The 19,639-nt window shown below is 39.8% G+C and overlaps 3 non-coding genes across 3 annotated transcripts; all 3 read right to left on the minus strand.

Moving 5' to 3' along the window:
- Nucleotides 1-220: 220 nt before the first annotated feature.
- On the minus strand, nt 221-327 carry LOC141624034 (small nucleolar RNA R71). Its single transcript, XR_012533846.1, has one exon. It is a non-coding gene; the product is annotated as a small nucleolar RNA R71 (small nucleolar RNA).
- Nucleotides 328-9,036: 8,709 nt separating this feature from the next.
- On the minus strand, nt 9,037-9,143 carry LOC141624035 (small nucleolar RNA R71). Its single transcript, XR_012533847.1, has one exon. It is a non-coding gene; the product is annotated as a small nucleolar RNA R71 (small nucleolar RNA).
- Nucleotides 9,144-19,145: 10,002 nt separating this feature from the next.
- Nucleotides 19,146-19,252, minus strand: LOC141625572 (small nucleolar RNA R71). Its single transcript, XR_012535345.1, has one exon. It is a non-coding gene; the product is annotated as a small nucleolar RNA R71 (small nucleolar RNA).
- Between the last annotated feature and the right edge of the window lie 387 nt (nt 19,253-19,639).

The following is a 19,639-nucleotide window of genomic DNA, read 5'->3' on the forward strand; positions in this document are numbered from 1 at the left end:
CCCTCATTCTCATATGGAAACCTTTTGCGACTATTGTGATGCAATCTCTCAAACGGGCGTGACTCAAGACCAAATTAGATGGGTCTTATTTCCTTTTTCTTTAATCGGCACCGCGAAGCAATGGTTGAAGGGCCTTGATAAGGCCACCCTCGGAATAGATTCTTGGAAGAAGTTGGCTCTAGCTTTCTACAAAAAATTCTACCCACCGGAAAAGACTAACATGCTAAGAGCTCAAATTACGGATTTTAAGCAAAGGGATGAAGAATCTTTGTATGAAGCTTGGGAGCGGTTCAAGGGAATTTGTCGCTCATGTCCTCACCATGGACTTAGCGAATGGTTTTTGGTACAACAATTTTGGAATGGTTTATATGAAGATTCTAGGAACATTCTCAATATGGGATCAAATGGAATGTTCACCGAAGTTGATGATAATCAAACATGGAACAAGATTGAGGAAATGGCGGTCCATAACTCACAATATAGTAGACCTCGCAAGGCTACTAGAGGAGAAAAGCATGAAGTGGACTCCGTTACTCAATTGGGTGCTCAACTTAGTGCTCACATTGACACAATCAACTTGAAGTTTGAACAAGCTATGGCTAGACTTGAAGAAAACTCAAAATCATCAAAGCATCATGTTAATGCCATGACGGCATCCTCATCAATCCCAAGTGGGATATGTGAGAATTGTGGAACTTTGGGACATGACCAAGGTGAATGTAGGGGAACAAATGAACAAGTGAATGCTTTCCAAGCATACAAGAGTGGTACCCTTATTCCAACTATTACAATGAAAACACCAAATTCCATCCAAATCTCTCATACAAAAGCCAAAATGTTCAAAACCCTCAAACAACTTACACTCCACCACCCATGAGAAACCAAAATCAAAGACCCTTTTACAATCAAAACCAAGGTTACCAAAATCAAAATCCATACAATCACCAAAATGACCAAGGTTTTGATGTCCAAAAAGCGGTCCTCCAAATGCAAAAGAATCAACAAGAATTTTTCACTCAAATGCAAAAAGATAGCCAAGCAAAGGAAACCACCATCAACAACATTCTAGCTCACACCAAGATGTTGGAAACACAATTGACTCAACTAGCATCTTCAAGCTCACAAAGACAAAGGGGCAATTACCACCTCAAAGTAATCCCCCTAGACATGAAACGGTTAGTGCCATTCACTTGAGAAGTGGTACAAGGTATGAAGCACCAAGGAAGCAAGTTGAGGATGAAGTTGTGGAAGCTAGTGAAAAGGAAGAAATTGTGCAAAGCTCCAAAGATGGAGAATCATCAAAAGAAGAAAGTTCAAAGAAAAATGAAGACAAGGTTCGGGATGGGAGAGCTTAAATGCACCAACATCACACTCCAAATGGCCGATAGATCGACGAAGACACCATTAGGGATATGGGAAGATGTCCCCGTGCGAGTTGGGAAGTTTTTCATCCCGGTGGACTTTGTCATTGTTGATATGGAGGAAGATTCCAACATTCCAATCATTCTAGGAAGACCTTTCCTACACACCGCGGGTGCGGTGATTGATGTGAAACATGGTGAGCTCACTCTAGAAGTGGGAGATGAAAGCATAACTTTTAATCTTGACAAGACTATGAGAGCTCCTCGTTTGCATGAACCATGTTTCATGATTGATCATTATAGCGAAAGGATGAAAGGAAGAAATCGGAACTCCAAAGGAAGAAGAAAATTGAAGATGCTCCATTCAAAGAGCAAGTGAATTATGACAAGGAGAGCTTGCAAAGCTCATCAAAATCAACCAAGGAAGAAGAGAATGGCCTCATTGGCCAAGAGAAGAAATTGGGAGAGTTGTCTCCATCTAAGAAAGAGATTTTCAATGATCAACTTAATGAAGTTTGTGGTCTTTGGGACAACGAATTTGAAGGGATTTTTAATCCCTACATTGGTAATGCCATCGATCAAGACCGACAACAAGGGCCAAGGTCTATTGAAAACCTCTACCATGATAATGAACAAGCTTTCGATTACTTTTTCAAGGTGTTGAGCAACATCAACAACACCTTGGACATGCCCCCTTGACATCTCATCAAGAATGAGAGTTTGGTGGAGTCCTCCCTAAACCACCACTTGTAAATATTTCTAACTCCCTAACTTACATTTCAATTCTTGTATTGCATTTTTTTTGTCATCTTTGGATTTTTTATTTACTTTGATCAAGATAATTGTCATGTTTGAGAGAAGTGAGGGAGGGACTAACAATTTCAATTGATGTGTAGTGCTTTACCTTAGTGTGGGGATGACAATTGCCTAGGCTATCCATGCCTTAGTAGTGCCCCCACAATGAAGAACACAAGATTTGAAGAAAGAATAGAAGAATGGTAAGGGAAATGCATTGTGCACGGATGGAACTGAATCCGGGTACAAGGGGTGGAATCCGAACGAATTCCTGAGAATCCGCCCGTCTTCAGTAATCCGAGCGTACTGGGTCGCAGACGCACGACTTTATAAGCTGAGATTTTGGAAGATTTTTGACTGTAAGAGAATCCGGGCGTCTTGGAATCTAATCCGCCCGTCTCTGCAAATCCGTCCGTCCTGGACTGAAGACGCCCGTCTTCTCTGCTGAGGAAAACAAGAAAAATTTCCTGGACTGAAATCCGTCCGTCTTCAGGCAAATCCGCCCGTCCCGTATCAAGCAAATCCGAGCGTCTTCTTCTGAATCCGCCCGTCTTTAGGCGAGTTTTTTACAACCCAGATAGAGCAGAATCCGCACGGATTGGGCAGAATCCGCACGGATTGCCCCTGCAGTTCGAAAATTTCGGCCTTTATAAAATCCCTCCCACCTTCCTTCATTCATTCATTCATTCATAAACACTACCCACAACATCAAAACCCTCATCCTCTGCATCACAAAAACAAAATCCCTCAACAACATTCACCAAAATCAAATCAAATCATCCTTCTAACAACAAATCAATCACTCCTTCTTCAATAAAAATCAAAACCAAGCACAAAATCTTCAACCTTTGAGTCGATTTTTGATTTCATAAAGGCAAAGCCTTTCACCTTTAAATCGATTTGGGTATATCACAAATTGAAGATTTTTCATTCTTTTCTTGGTTAGTTCATCAATGGCAAGGACTAAGGGAGCAACAAAGGCAACAAAGGCACCAAAGGCTAAGGCACTCTCACAAAGGCAAAAGGCTCTTCAAACAAAGAAAGCATTGGCTATGGTGGTAGCAACACCAAACGTGGAAGTGCAACAACAACAACAACCTTCTATGGGAGCAACAACATCTTCTACTCCGGAAATCGATCAACTTTTGCATTATCCGGAGGTAACTTTTATTTCCGAAACCCATAGAAATACCTTTGTCAAGTTTGCTAGAAAGTCATTACAATCCACCAAATTTATATGTTACCTTAGAAAAATTGGGTGTTCTTGAGCAAACTAGAGCCTTTTTCAAAGCCATGGGGTTGAAGAAATTGTTTGAAACAAAGGAATTGACATACCCCTCCCTTACCTTGGAATTTTTGAGTTCTTTGAAAGTCACCAAAGTTGAGAATAGGGAGAATCTCGAGTTTCGTCTAGCTAATGTTAGTAGACGCATTTCCTTTAGGGAATTGAGTGGAATTTTGGGTCTTAGTGATGAACTGCGTTATTTTAAGAATTATGGAAAGTATGACCCCGAACCTCATTGGGAGGCAATTTCCGGGAGGAAATTTGAGGACATTCATGCGAGTCGTGCTTTTTAGTCCACCATCCGGGCATAAGAGTATGGCACAAGGTCGTGGGAAACACCATAATTGCAAGGAAAGATACCAACCATTTCACCAAACTTGATTTTATTCTCCTTGAATCGGCTTTGAACATTGGAAGAGTACACACCAAGCCTTACAATTCTTTGAGGCTCTTGGTAGATAGATGGCTCAACATTGATTGTGGGAAGAAGGGCACTACCGTTATAGTCAATGGCGGCCTAGTCACTATCCTAGCTAAGTACTTTGATCCTAACTTCAATAAGGATAACAAGTACAAAGCAAAGGAGGGTGGCCATCTTGTTGATTTGCATACTATGATACACAAGTACAAGTGGGTTGCCCATAACCCCCTTGACACTAAGTATGGATGACTCACTAGTGAAGCTAGATCGTTCACCTTGCCTTCAAAGATTTGTCGTCTTAGCGTCCACCGGACCAATTATCTACTTCCCCTTTCTAAAGAGGCCGAGTATATTATCCAACAACAAAAGGGTGATCTTGAAACTCCCTCCTCTTCCATTGTCATACCACCTTACCCCTTTGAGTATCAAGAGTTCAAGCCGGAAGGATTTGAAGCTAGAAATGATTATGTGACTCTTCTCATGCAAGCAATGCACAAGCAAGCCTTTGAGGACCGGAAAAATGCTTACTTGGCTCAATATCCACCCCTCCTACACTTAGCTAGGCAAGGACTACTTGATCCATCTTGTCCTTTGCCTAGTTGGGTGGATAGAGAAGTCCTATTTCCGAGTGCATGGTGATAGCATGATGGAAGATTAGCAAGCCTTGGAGACTCCTACCCTCTCATGGTTTGTCTATTTCTCTCTTTGTTTTAATTATAATTTTGATCATTGTTGGAGTAGTCCTAGCACCATAGAGGACTCACACCTCGGTACCATTGAGGTGTTCTCATTTTATTGTTCCCATTTTCAAAATCCAAAATGACAAATTAGTTTCCTGAATTGCATAGTGTGTGCATGAACTACACCCATCCTTGGACATTAGCAATAGTGTCTCACTCGGTTTGGGGAAGTTAATGCATACACAACAGGAGGTAATCTAAATTATCCTCTCCGTCATAACAAAAACCATGCATCATGTAGTGTAGCTTAGTGTAGATTGCATTTAGTGTAGAAATCATGCATCATCTTTGCATAATTTCCATCATTTTGGCCATTGAGGACAATGCCCATATTATTGTGGGGATGGGAATTCTAACATTTAACTCTTATTCAAAAATCCAAAAAAATTGAAAATTTTCAAAAATCATAAAAATTTGAAAATTGAAAACCCAAAAACATGTTTATTTCCTTTTGTAGTCTTGTATATATTGTCTTGTATATATTGTATTTGTTCTATCCTTGTTCACATTGATTGACTACGCCACATCCGAGACATGAGGATCATGAAGACCGCATGGTATGATCTTTCCAATCTCCTTTTTCCTCTTTATGTTGATGACTATGTGGCTCTATTTTGATTGATGCGGTATAACAATGTGAACTTAGGACTTGCATTTAGTTTATATGTCATATTAGTTGATAGAATCACTTGCATTAGGATGTTTATATTAGTTGCATCATGGCATGTAGTTGCATGTTAGAAATGATTTGAAAAATGCCTATTTAGGAACTTTGACAAGAGCAACTAAGCCATTACAAATACTTGTTCAACTTAAGACTTTGCCTACTAGAATGGTTGTAAAACACCCTAGATAGTGTCATACTAGTATCTTTTGACCCATGGCCCAAAGCCTAGTCAAGGGTTTGCATGTGAGTCACCTATCCAACCCCGTGATGCGATGTGGACTTGGTTAACTTGTCTAGGTGACCTTGTTTGACCTTGTGGTAAGGCAACCCAAAAATATTTTCTATCAATAAGCTTGAAGTGCTCATTTCAAAGAAATTTTGTCATGTGGAAGTAATCTAATGCCAAGGAACATCAAATGTTGTGAATTGTTGAAAGTTGAGAAATTTAAGTTGTTTTGATGGAGGCGTACCACTTCGATGCGCTTTGGTGCGGGATCCATTGAATTGGGCCCCCATACCGTTGTGAATTCGGCCGCCCAGAGACAGAGTGACTATCACCCCGAAAAGCTATTGTCTAGAGGTTAACCGGTTGCCTAATAAGCGATTGGCGAAAGCAAAGGACACTAGCCCGGAAGGGAGAAACCCCATCTTAAATTCTTGAAATGTGAAAGTGAAATGAGGACAATTTTGAATACTAGTCATATCCACCCGTTGTGAATAAAGATTTGAGCATTTCATTCCCAAAAAGCCTTTTTGTCAAGCCACTTGGCCGAGCTTGGGACGATCCATGACCTTTACTTTTGTAGAGAATTCGAGACTTGTCATGTCATATGCTACTAGCATCATAGGAATCATCATTCCACCACCATCCGATCGCTCTTGACGAAAGCATTTGGAAATTGAGGACGAAAGTAGTCTAGTTTAACACCATTTGGAGGTGATTTAGTGTCATCCTCTTAGCCTTAGTAATTTGTTGAACTAGTATTTGTGAAGGATTACATGCTCTTAAATTCGTTCCTCTTTAGTGCCTCCGCCACTTGATGAGGAAGTGGCTATTCCTTTTGTAGATGCATCCATTATGTGGTTTTGTGTGCTTAATGTTTGGATGTGTCGCCATTTTGGCAAGACCCACCTTGCCTTGCAAGAAGGCATCCTACCTCATGGTTGTCTTGTTGTGAGTTGAAGGGGCGGAGTGAGACCCGCTAATTGTCTCATATCGGCTATTATTAGGATAGGTTAGTATTGGCCCTAGTCTTTGTCACCTCTTTACTCGGGACGAGCAAAGGTTCGGTTTGGGGATATTTGATGTGACCATAATTAGCGCATATTTAGCCCCCGAATTAGCCTTGTTCCCGTGCTTTTTAGTGCATATTTGGGTCATTTCTTATCTTTAGTTCTTTGTTTTGCATATTCTTTGAGATTTTGATCCCTTGGTAGGAAAGGAGTAAGAATCTTGCATTTTCATGGCAAAACGAGACTAAATTGATCGAATTCAATGACCAAGCATCAAGGAGAGACAAGATTAGAAGGCCTTTGTACATATTATAGTAGAAGAGCAATGTTGAGAAAGGATCCTTGAGTCCCCAAGGAAATCCCCATGGAATTTATGAAGAAAAGGGAAGAAAAGAAGAAGATGTCTTGCTGAGTGACAATCCGTGCGGATTGTCACCAATCCGGCCGTCCCACAGCTGCACAATCCGTGCGGCTTTGCTCTAATCCGCTCGGATTCCACCTCCACAATCCGCCCGGATTCCCTCGATTCCGCTCGGACCCCATCGCCAGAATCCGCCCGTCCCGACCTTATTCCTCCCGGATTCCAGCACAGCGTGATTTCCTCTTCTCCAAGCTACGAAGAAAGAAGCCCTTCCTTCAAAAAATACCGGCTCCTCCTTGCTTAATCTAAAAAGTGTAATTACTAGTTTAGCCCTTAGTTAACCCTAATGCATCCTCCCTAATTTCCACTATAAATACCCCATTAGTCTAATTAGAGGAGCATGTTCTTCTTATCAATAATTAGAGTAGTTAATATCAATCAAATCTCTCTTTAGTATTGTAATCAATAATTAATCAAGTTCTAATACAAGTTTTATTTCCTTAATCTCTCTTTTGTTCACCCTTTATTTTGGGTAATTGAAGATTATTTGGGTTATTGTTGGGAGATTGACAACCTCTCAATCAAGCATTCAAGTACTTCTTTTATCTTTGCTTTATTATTGGAATCATTAGTAGGTATAATTCTCTTAATTCCTTTTTAATTATTGTTAATTACTTTCATTTATTCATCATGTTTCATATTGTTGGTATGATTGACAACCTTGCTAGCATGATCAACATGATAATGAGTGAGTAGTCTCTTAGCTAGGGTTAATGGGTGATTAGGGGAAACCAACACGGGGAATGATTCATGCTTAAATTAATATGCTTTCATGTTTTATTTGCTTGCTTGTTTTGATCTCAACTCATGCACATGTTATATTTGATGAAATGCTAAGCCTATGAATCCTTGCATTTACTATCATCTTCTATCTTTTCAATGAGACTTGTAAGACATAACCCAACTCGAGTCTCATTAGACCATGCATGTTGTTGAGTAGGGAAGATTAAGTCGACTTGTAGGTGTTGTACAATCTAATCGATTCGCTCCGGGACCCAAACTTTCCTAGGATTGTAAGATATAACCCAACTCAATCCATCACAACAATAATTGCTTGCTTATAATTTGAGAACATGTTTGTATGATCAATTCCCATGATTCCCCTATGATCCCATGACACCCTAGTGCTTTTAATCAATTGTTTACACCCCTTAATTCATCTTGCTTGTTTATTTTCATTGCTATTTTAGTTTAGTGACCTTCTACATCAACCCAATTTGTGACACCCCTTAGACACCACTAGTTGCAATAGAAATCTCATTTCAATACCCGTCCCTTGGGATCCGACCTTTACTTGCCTCTTTACTAATTGTAGAGTTGTTTGTGAAGTTATAAATTGTGTTTTGATTCGACCATGACCCAACGACCACATCTTTAATTGTGAACACGAAACGGACCGATCAAAAATGGCGCCGTTGCCGGGGACAGTGTTTGTTTGATTTAGATTTCTTTTTATTGTTATTAGTTGTGTCTTTCTTAGCCTTGGGGAAGTAAAACTCCTCAAGGTTTGTTCTAATTGTTTTCGAGTTGTTTGATATTTTGCATGTCTAGAAGGTTACAAGGTGATTTGTTACCTTTTGACCGTGAAATCGAAAGAACCTTGACGAACAATAGGAGACTTGTTAGGAGGAATTTAAGAGGTATTAGTGAAGTTGTTCAACCCACTAGTGAGTTCGTCAATCCTTTCGCAATAGAAGGAGAGGAGAACCCATTACACAATACCCCACAAAATCCACCTACAATGCCTAAATTCTCGTCACACTCCGTACCCACCGAGGAGAATCTACCAAATGGTACTCCTACACCGCAACATCTAACCGGAAATTTTATTGCCAAGTCCGCCTTCATCCAATTAGTTGAGAGGAGCCAATTTGGGGGGATGCCTAGTGAAGACCCTCATTCTCATATGGAAACCTTTTGCGACTATTGTGATGCAATCTCTCAAACGGGCGTGACTCAAGACCAAATTAGATGGGTCTTATTTCCTTTTTCTTTAATCGGCACCGCGAAGCAATGGTTGAAGGGCCTTGATAAGGCCACCCTCGGAATAGATTCTTGGAAGAAGTTGGCTCTAGCTTTCTACAAAAAATTCTACCCACCGGAAAAGACTAACATGCTAAGAGCTCAAATTACGGATTTTAAGCAAAGGGATGAAGAATCTTTGTATGAAGCTTGGGAGCGGTTCAAGGGAATTTGTCGCTCATGTCCTCACCATGGACTTAGCGAATGGTTTTTGGTACAACAATTTTGGAATGGTTTATATGAAGATTCTAGGAACATTCTCAATATGGGATCAAATGGAATGTTCACCGAAGTTGATGATAATCAAACATGGAACAAGATTGAGGAAAATGCGGTCCATAACTCACAATATAGTAGACCTCGCAAGGCTACTAGAGGAGAAAAGCATGAAGTGGACTCCGTTACTCAATTGGGTGCTCAACTTAGTGCTCACATTGACACAATCAACTTGAAGTTTGAACAAGCTATGGCTAGACTTGAAGAAAACTCAAAATCATCAAAGCATCATGTTAATGCCATGACGGCATCCTCATCAATCCCAAGTGGGATATGTGAGAATTGTGGAACTTTGGGACATGACCAAGGTGAATGTAGGGGAACAAATGAACAAGTGAATGCTTTCCAAGCATACAAGAGTGGTACCCCTTATTCCAACTTTTACAATGAAAACACCAAATTCCATCCAAATCTCTCATACAAAAGCCAAAATGTTCAAAACCCTCAAACAACTTACACTCCACCACCCATGAGAAACCAAAATCAAAGACCCTTTTACAATCAAAACCAAGGTTACCAAAATCAAAATCCATACAATCACCAAAATGACCAAGGTTTTGATGTCCAAAAAGCGGTCCTCCAAATGCAAAAGAATCAACAAGAATTTTTCACTCAAATGCAAAAAGATAGCCAAGCAAAGGAAACCACCATCAACAACATTCTAGCTCACACCAAGATGTTGGAAACACAATTGACTCAACTAGCATCTTCAAGCTCACAAAGACAAAAGGGGCAATTACCACCTCAAAGTAATCCCCCTAGACATGAAACGGTTAGTGCCATTCACTTGAGAAGTGGTACAAGGTATGAAGCACCAAGGAAGCAAGTTGAGGATGAAGTTGTGGAAGCTAGTGAAAAGGAAGAAATTGTGCAAAGCTCCAAAGATGGAGAATCATCAAAAGAAGAAAGTTCAAAGAAAAATGAAGACAAGGTTCGGGATGGGAGAGCTTAAATGCACCAACATCACACTCCAAATGGCCGATAGATCGACGAAGACACCATTAGGGATATGGGAAGATGTCCCCGTGCGAGTTGGGAAGTTTTTCATCCCGGTGGACTTTGTCATTGTTGATATGGAGGAAGATTCCAACATTCCAATCATTCTAGGAAGACCTTTCCTACACACCGCGGGTGCGGTGATTGATGTGAAACATGGTGAGCTCACTCTAGAAGTGGGAGATGAAAGCATAACTTTTAATCTTGACAAGACTATGAGAGCTCCTCGTTTGCATGAACCATGTTTCATGATTGATCATTATAGCGAAAGGATGAAAGGAAGAAATCGGAACTCCAAAGGAAGAAGAAAATTGAAGATGCTCCATTCAAAGAGCAAGTGAATTATGACAAGGAGAACTTGCAAAGCTCATCAAAATCAACCAAGGAAGAAGAGAATGGCCTCATTGGCCAAGAGAAGAAATTGGGAGAGTTGTCTCCATCTAAGCAAGAGATTTTCAATGATCAACTTAATGAAGTTTGTGGTCTTTGGGACAACGAATTTGAAGGGATTTTTAATCCCTACATTGGTAATGCCATCGATCAAGACCGACAACAAGGGCCAAGGTCTATTGAAAACCTCTACCATGATAATGAACAAGCTTTCGATTACTTTTTCAAGGTGTTGAGCAACATCAACAACACCTTGGACATGCCCCCTTGACATCTCATCAAGAATGAGAGTTTGGTGGAGTCCTCCCTAAACCACCACTTGTAAATATTTCTAACTCCCTAACTTACATTTCAATTCTTGTATTGCATTTTTTTTGTCATCTTTGGATTTTTTATTTACTTTGATCAAGATAATTGTCATGTTTGAGAGAAGTGAGGGAGGGACTAACAATTTCAATTGATGTGTAGTGCTTTACCTTAGTGTGGGGATGACAATTGCCTAGGCTATCCATGCCTTAGTAGTGCCCCCACAATGAAGAACACAAGATTTGAAGAAAGAATAGAAGAATGGTAAGGGAAATGCATTGTGCACGGATGGAATGAATCCGGGTACAAGGGTGGAATCGAAGCAATTCACGAGAATCCGCCCGTCTTGCAATCCGAGCGTCGGGTCGCAGACGCACGACTTTATAAGCTGAGATTTTGGAAGATTTTTGACTGTAAGAGAATCCGGACGTCTTGGAATATAATCCGCCGTCTCGCAAATCCGTCCGTCCCCTGGATCAAGACGCCCGTCTTCTCGCCGAGGAAAACAAGAAAAATTTCTGGTGAAATCCGCCCGTCTTCGAGCAAATCCGCCCGTCCGTATCAAGCAAATCCAGCGTCTTCTTCGAATCCGCCCGTCTTTAGGCGAGTTTTTACAACCGGATAGAGCGAGAATCCGCACGGATTGGGCGAGAATCCGCACGGATTGCCCCCGATTCGAAAATTTCGGCCTTTATAAAATCCCTCCCACCTTCCTTCATTCATTCATTCATTCATAAACACTACCCACAACATCAAAACCCTCATCCTCTCCATCACAAAAACAAAATCCCTCAACAACATTCACCAAAATCAAATCAAATCATCCTTCTAACAACAAATCAATCAATCCTTCTTCAATAAAAATCAAAACCAAGCACAAAATCTTCAACCTTTGAGTCGATTTTTGATTTCATAAAGGCAAAGCCTTTCACCTTTAAATCGATTTGGGTATACCACAAATTGAAGATTTTTCATTCTTTTCTTGGTTAGTTCATCAATGGCAAGGACTAAGGGAGCAACAAAGGCAACAAAGGCACCAAAGGCTAAGGCACTCTCACAAAGGCAAAAGGCTCTTCAAACAAAGAAAGCATTGGCTATGGTGGTAGCAACACCAAACGTGGAAGTGCAACAACAACAACAACCTTCTATGGGAGCAACAACATCTTCTACTCCGGAAATCGATCAACTTTTGCATTATCCGGAGGTAACTTTTATTTCCGAAACCCATAGAAATACCTTTGTCAAGTTTGCTAGAAAGTCATTACAATCCACCAAATTTATATGTGAAGATACCTTAGAAAAATTGGGTGTTCTTGAGCAAACTAGAGCCTTTTTCAAAGCCATGGGGTTGAAGAAATTGTTTGAAACAAAGGAATTGACATACCCCTCCCTTACCTTGGAATTTTTGAGTTCTTTGAAAGTCACCAAAGTTGAGAATAGGGAGAATCTCGAGTTTCGTCTAGCTAATGTTAGTAGACGCATTTCCTTTAGGGAATTGAGTGAAATTTTGGGTCTTAGTGATGAACTGCGTTATTTTAAGAATTATGGAAAGTATGACCCCGAACCTCATTGGGAGGCAATTTCCGGGAGGAAATTTGAGGACATTCATGCGAGTCGTGCTCTTTTAGTCCACCATCCGGGCATAAGAGTATGGCACAAGGTCGTGGGAAACACCATAATTGCAAGGAAAGATACCAACCATTTCACCAAACTTGATTTTATTCTCCTTGAATCGGCTTTGAACATTGGAAGAGTACACACCAAGCCTTACAATTCTTTGAGGCTCTTGGTAGATAGATGGCTCAACATTGATTGTGGGAAGAAGGGCACTACCGTTATTGTCAATGGCGGCCTAGTCACTATCCTAGCTAAGTACTTTGATCCTAACTTCAATAAGGATAACAAGTACAAAGCAAAGGAGGGTGGCCATCTTGTTGATTTGCATACTATGATACACAAGTACAAGTGGGTTGCCCATAACCCCCTTGACACTAAGTATGGATGACTCACTAGTGAAGCTAGATCGTTCACCTTGCCTTTAAAGATTTGTCGTCTTAGCGTCCACCGGACCAATTATCTACTTCCCCTTTCTAAAGAGGCCGAGTATATTATCCAACAACAAAAGGGTGATCTTGAAACTCCCTCCTCTTCCATTGTCATACCACCTTACCCCTTTGAGTATCAAGAGTTCAAGCCGGAAGGATTTGAAGCTAGAAATGATTATGTGACTCTTCTCATGCAAGCAATGCACAAGCAAGCCTTTGAGGACCGGAAAAATGCTTACTTGGCTCAATATCCACCCCTCCTACACTTAGCTAGGCAAGGACTACTTGATCCATCTTGTCCTTTGCCTAGTTGGGTGGATAGAGAAGTCCTATTTCCGAGTGCATCTAGGGTCGTTTCGGGTGGCAATGAGGTTGTTGGTAATGATGAAGAAGTTGATGATAACATTGATGAAGAAGCAAGTGAAGAAGGAGAAAAGGATGGTGAAGATGATAATGAGCAAGATGAGGAAGAAATTGAAGAAGCAAATGACAAGGGAAGTGGCAATGTGACCACTTCTAATGAGGAAAGTGATGGTGATAGCATGATGGAAGATTAGCAAGCCTTGGAGACTCCTACCCTCTCATGGTTTGTCTATTTCTCTCTTTGTTTTAATTATAATTTTGATCATTGTTGGAGTAGTTCTAGCACCATAGAGGACTCACACCTCGGTACCATTGAGGTGTTCTCATTTTATTGTTCCCATTTTCAAAATCCAAAATGACAAATTAGTTTCATGCATTGCATAGTGTGTGCATGAACTACACCCATCCTTGGACATTAGCAATAGTGTCTCACTCGGTTTGGGGAAGTTAATGCATACACAACGGGAGGTAATCTAAATTATCCTCTCCGTCATAACAAAAACCATGCATCATGTAGTGTAGCTTAGTGTAGATTGCATTTAGTGTAGAAATCATGCATCATCTTTGCATAATTTCCATCATTTTGGCCATTGAGGACAATGCCCATATTATTGTGGGGATGGGAATTCTAACATTTAACTCTTATTCAAAAATCCAAAAAAATTGAAAATTTTCAAAAATCATAAAAATTTGAAAATTGAAAACCCAAAAACATGTTTATTTCCTTTTGTAGTCTTGTATATATTGTCTTGTATATATTGTATTTGTTCTATCCTTGTTCACATTGATTGACTACGCCACATCCGAGACATGAGGATCATGAAGACCGCATGGTATGATCTTTCCAATCTCCTTTTTCCTCTTTATGTTGATGACTATGTGGCTCTATTTTGATTGATGCGGTATAACAATGTGAACTTAGGACTTGCATTTAGTTTATATGTCATATTAGTTGATAGAATCACTTGCATTAGGATGTTTATATTAGTTGCATCATGGCATGTAGTTGCATGTTAGAAATGATTTGAAAAATGCCTATTTAGGAACTTTGACAAGAGCAACTAAGCCATTACAAATACTTGTTCAACTTAAGACTTTGCCTACTAGAATGGTTGTAAAACACCCTAGATAGTGTCATACTAGTATCTTTTGACCCATGACCCAAAGCCTAGTCAAGGGTTTGCATGTGAGTCACCTATCCAACCCCGTGATGCGATGTGGACTTGGTTAACTTGTCTAGGTGACCTTGTTTGACCTTGTGGTAAGGCAACCCAAAAATATTTTCTATCAATAAGCTTGAAGTGCTCATTTCAAAGAAATTTTGTCATGTGGAAGTAATATAATGCCAAGGAACATCAAATGTTGTGAATTGTTGAAAGTTGAGAAATTTAAGTTGTTTTGATGGAGGCGTACCACTTCGATGCGCTTTGGTGCGGGATCCATTGAATTGGGCCCCCATACGGTTGTGAATTCGGCCGCCCAGAGACAGAGTGACTATCACCCCGAAAAGCTATTGTCTAGAGGTTAACCGGTTGCCTAATAAGCGATTGGCGAAAGCAAAGGACACTAGCCCGGAAGGGACAAACCCCATCTTAAATTCTTGAAATGTGAAAGTGAAATGAGGACAATTTTGAATACTAGTCATATCCACCCGTTGTGAATAAAGATTTGAGCATTTCATTCCCAAAAAGCCTTTTTGTCAAGCCACTTGGTCGAGCTTGGGACGATCCATGACCTTTACTTTTGTAGAGAATTCGAGACTTGTCATGTCATATGCTACTAGCATCATAGGAATCATCATTCCACCACCATCCGATCGCTCTTGACGAAAGCATTTGGAAATTGAGGAAGGAAGTAGTCTAGTTTAACACCATTTGGAGGTGATTTAGTGTCATCCTCTTAGCCTTAGTAATTTGTTGAACTAGTATTTGTGAAGGATTACATGCTCTTAAATTCGTTCCTCTTTAGTGCCTCCGCCACTTGATGAGGAAGTGGCTATTCCTTTTGTAGATGCATCCATTATGTGATTTTGTGTGCTTAATGTTTGGATGTGTCGCCATTTTGGCAAGACCCACCTTGCCTTGCAAGAAGGCATCCTACCTCATGGTTGTCTTGTTGTGAGTTGAAGGGGCGGAGTGAGACCCGCTAATTGTCTCATATCGGCTATTATTAGGATAGGTTAGTATTGGCCCTAGTCTTTGTCACCTCTTTACTCGGGACGAGCAAAGGTTCGGTTTGGGGATATTTGATGTGACCATAATTAGCGCATATTTAGCCCCCGAATTAGCCTTGTTCCCGTGCTTTTTAGTGCATATTTGGGTCATTTCTTATCTTTAGTTCTTTGTTTTACATATTCTTTGAGATTTTGATCCCTTGGTAGGAAAGGAGTAAGAATCTTGCATTTTCATGGCAAAACGAGACTAAATTGATCGAATTCAATGACCAAGCATCAAGGAGAGACAAGATTAGAAGGCCTTTGTACATATTATAGTAGAAGAGCAATGTTGAGAAAGGATCCTTGAGTCCCCAAGGAAATCCCCATGGAATTTATGAAGAAAAGGGAAGAAAAGAAGAAGATGTCTTGCTGAGTGACAATCCGTGCGGATTGTCACCAATCCGGCCGTCCCACAGCTGCACAATCCGTGCGGCTTTGCTCTAATCCGCTCGGATTCCACCTCCACAATCCGCCCGGATTCCCTCGATTCCGCTCGGACCCCATCGCCAGAATCCGCCCGTCCCGACCTTATTCCGCCCGGATTCCAGCACAGCGTGATTTCCTCTTCTCCAAGCTACGAAGAAAGAAGCCCTTCCTTCGAAAAATACCGGCTCCTCCTTGCTCAATCTAAAAAGTGTAATTACTAGTTTAGCCCTTAGTTAACCCTAATGCATCCTCCCTAATTTCCACTATAAATACCCCATTAGTCTAATTAGAGGAGCATGTTCTTCTTATCAATAATTAGAGTAGTTAATATCAATCAAATCTCTCTTTAGTATTGTAATCAATAGTTAATCAAGTTCTAATACAAGTTTTATTTCCTTAATCTCTCTTTTGTTCACCCTTTATTTTGGGTAATTGAAGATTATTTGGGTTATTGTTGGGAGATTGACAACCTCTCAATCAAGCATTCAAGTACTTCTTTTATCTTTGCTTTATTATTGGAATCATTAGTAGGTATAATTCTCTTAATTCCTTTTTAATTATTGTTAATTACTTTCATTTATTCATCATGTTTCATATTGTTGGTATGATTGACAACCTTGCTAGCATGATCAACATGATAATGAGTGAGTAGTCTCTTAGCTAGGGTTAATGGGTGATTAGGGGAAACCAACACGGGGAATGATTCATGCTTAAATTAATATGCTTTCATGTTTTATTGGCTTGCTTGTTTTGATCTCAACTCATGCACATGTTATATTTGATGAAATGCTAAGCCTATGAATCCTTGCATTTACTATCATCTTCTATCTTTTCAATGAGACTTGTAAGACATAACCCAACTCGAGTCTCATTAGACCATGCATGTTGTTGAGTAGGGAAGATTAAGTCGACTTGTAGGTGTTGTACAATCTAATCGATTCGGCTCCGGGACCCAAACTTTCCTAGGATTGTAAGATATAACCCAACTCAATCCATCACAACAATAATTGCTTGCTTATAATTTGAGAACATGTTTGTATGATCAATTCCCATGATTCCCCTATGATCCCATGACACCCTAGTGCTTTTAATCAATTGTTTACACCCCTTAATTCATCTTGCTTGTTTATTTTCATTGCTATTTTAGTTTAGTGACCTTCTACATCAACCCAATTTGTGACACCCCTTAGACACCACTAGTTGCAATAGAAATTCATTTCAATACCCGTCCCTTGGGATCCGACCTTTACTTGCCTCTTTACTAATTGTAGAGTTGTTTGTGAAGTTATAAATTGTGTTTTGATTCGACCGTGACCCAACGACCACATCTTTAATTGTGAACACGAAACGGACCGATCACTAATCTACCCTTGTTTAACCTAATGATGTACCACTATATATACTCCATTTGTAATAATCAAACCATCAAGCTTTCTTAGATTAAATCAACTTTCCTTAGATTAGATTAGGAGTAGATTAGAATCGATTATCCTTTAATCTTTCCACAAAATTACACATTAATCTTTCCTTAATTATTGTTCAAGTTTATTATTGAGTAATTCAAGTTTATTATTGGGTAATTAGAAGATCATTTGGGTTTATTGGGAGATTGACAACCTTCCATCAATCATCAAGTACTTCTATTATTCTTCGCATTATTATTTTGGAATCTCCATAGGTATAATTCTCTTAATCCCCTTTTTAATTATTGTTAGTCTTTCTTACTTGTTCATCATGTTTTGCCTTGTTAATATGATTGATAACCTTGTTAGCATGTTAAACTTGATAATGAGTGAGTAGTCTCTTAGCTAGGATTAATGGGTAATTAGGGGAAACCAACATGGGGATTGATTCATGCTTAATCTAATATGTTCACATAATTTATTTGCTTGCTTGTTGTGATTTCAACTTATGCACATGTTATGTTTGATGCAATGCGAGCCTATGAATCCTTGCATTTTTAACCCATCACTTATCTTTTTAATGATACTTGTAAGACATAAACCAACTTAAGTCTCATTAGACCATGCATATAGTTGAATAGGAAGGACTAAGTCGACTTGTAGGTGTTGTACAATCTAATCGATTCGGCTCCGGGACCCAAACCTTCTTAGGGATTGTAAGATATACACAAACTCGATCCCATCACAACAATAAGTGCTTGCATATAATTGAGAACATGTTTGTATGATCAACTCCCATTAATCCCCTATGAACCCATGATATCCTGGCACTTTTAGTCATTTGTTTACATCTTTTCTTTAATTGCTTGTTTTACTCCATTTCTTTCATTAGACTAGAATCTTCAACCCATTATAATTGTGATAACCCCTAGCACAACCATAATTAGATTGAACAATTTGTGTACCCACCGTCCCATAGATCGACCTCGACTTAACCACTAACTAGTTGTTTTGTTGAGAATATAAATGTGTTTGATTGAGAGCCCCAACGACACTCTGATCAAAATGGCGCCGTTGCCGCGGACGGTGTTAACTTGATTTGATTTTCTTTGATTGTTTTTAGTTGTGTCTTTCTTTGCCTTGGGGAAGTAAAACTCCTCAAGGTTTGTTCTAATTGTTTTCAAGTTGTTTGATATTTTGCATGTCTAGAAGATCACAAGGTAACTTGTTACCCATTGATCACGAAATTGAAAGAACTTTGACAAACAATAGAAGACTTGCTAGAAATACTTTGAGAGGTATTGGTGAGATTGCGGATATTCAACCAAACAATATTGAATTCATCAACCCTTTTTCAAGAGAAGGAGAGGAGAACCAAACACAAAACCCACCACAAAATCAACCCACAATGCCTAAAGTTTCATCACATTCCGTACCAACCGAGGAGAACCTACCAAATGTTACTCCCACACCACAACATTTGACCGGTAATTTCATTGCAAAATCCGCATTTATCCAATTAGTCGAAAGAAGCCAATTTGGGGGGATGCCTAGTGAAGACCTTCATTCTCATATGGAGACTTTTTGTGACTATTTTGATGCGATTTCTCAAACCGGAGTGACTCAAGACCAAATTCGATGGGTCTTATTTCCTTTTTCTTTGATTGGTACCGCGAAACAATGGCTAAAGAGCCTTGATAAGGCTACTCTTGGTATTGACTCTTGGAAGAAATTGGCACTTGCTTTATACAAAAACTTATATCCTCCGGAAAAGACTAACATGTTAAGAGCCCAAATCACGGGGTTCAAGCAAAGGGACGAAGAATCTTTGTATGAATCTTGGGAGCGATTCAAAGGAACTTGTCGCTCATGTCCTCATCACGGACTTAGCGAGTGGTTCTTGGTACAACAATTTTGGAATGGTCTTTATGAAGACTCCCGAAACATTCTCAACATGGGATCAAATGGTATGTTCACCGAAGTTGATGATAATCAAACATGGAACAAGATTTAGGAAATGGCGGTCCATAACTCACAATATAGTAGACCTCGGAAGGCTACTAGAGGAGGAAAGCATGAAGTGGACTCTATTACTCAATTGGGTGCTCAACTTAGTGCTCATATTGATACCATTAATTTGAATTTTGCGAAGGCTATGGCTAAACTTGAAGAAGCCTCCAAATCACCTAAGCAACATGTTAATTCCATGGTGGCATCTTCATCAATTCCAAGTGGAATATGTGAGAGTTGTGGAACTTTGGGACATGACCAAAG

This window comes from Silene latifolia, chromosome X, assembly GCF_048544455.1.
Source record: "Silene latifolia isolate original U9 population chromosome X, ASM4854445v1, whole genome shotgun sequence".
Classification (NCBI taxonomy): domain Eukaryota; kingdom Viridiplantae; phylum Streptophyta; class Magnoliopsida; order Caryophyllales; family Caryophyllaceae; genus Silene; species Silene latifolia.